We start from the raw sequence: 608 nt of genomic DNA on the forward strand, positions 1-608 counted from the left end.
CGTAGCTCAAAGTTTTCATCCATGAGCTGTGCAAGTCTGGGCCAGTCTTTACACTGAAAGGCAGCCCTGTATAGAGTAAGAAAATCAACTTTTTCATTGGCCGCTTGTTATCCTGAATGAACAGTAAAGCTACAACTGCATGAAAAGTGAAACACTACAATAATTGAAGGACAAATACTCAAAGATAAACCAACCGGGCTTGGTCTGTGAGTTCAGCAAATGATTTCATAGCTTCAACAACAGCAGATTCACCTGATCAGAAAGAGGACAACTTATGAAAGGCTTTATTTATTTACAATTAACACATAAACCAGGACATAAAGCAGGACTTACCGTTCAACCAGCGCTGTCTAACATTACTGTGAATTCGTCCAGAATCACTTGGATTGCCCAAATAGGCTAGCCAGAACCAGGGAAGATCGCTCATGTCTAAGGGAATGTACTCTCCTACAGAAATTAATATTGACATATTGTAAAGCCTCTTAAAATTGAAGTTTCTATTGCTGTACAAATACAGTACTGTTTTCAACATTGATCATATTAAGAAATGTTTCTTGAGCAATAGATCAGCATATTATAATGATTTCTGAAGGATCATGTGACACTGA

General features: G+C 37.7%; 1 long non-coding RNA gene across 1 annotated transcript; it reads right to left on the reverse strand.

The window, feature by feature from the left end:
• LOC107735075 (uncharacterized) lies at positions 1-574 on the reverse strand. Its single transcript, XR_001639281.1, has 3 exons — positions 334-574; positions 195-252; positions 1-66 (listed from the first exon to the last, which is right to left on the reverse strand). It is a non-coding gene; the product is annotated as an uncharacterized LOC107735075 (long non-coding RNA).
• Positions 575-608: the final 34 nt, after the last annotated feature.

This window comes from Sinocyclocheilus rhinocerous, unplaced genomic scaffold (genome assembly GCF_001515625.1).
Source record: "Sinocyclocheilus rhinocerous isolate Xijiao unplaced genomic scaffold, SAMN03320098_v1.1 C35741065, whole genome shotgun sequence".
Classification (NCBI taxonomy): Eukaryota; Metazoa; Chordata; class Actinopteri; order Cypriniformes; family Cyprinidae; genus Sinocyclocheilus; species Sinocyclocheilus rhinocerous.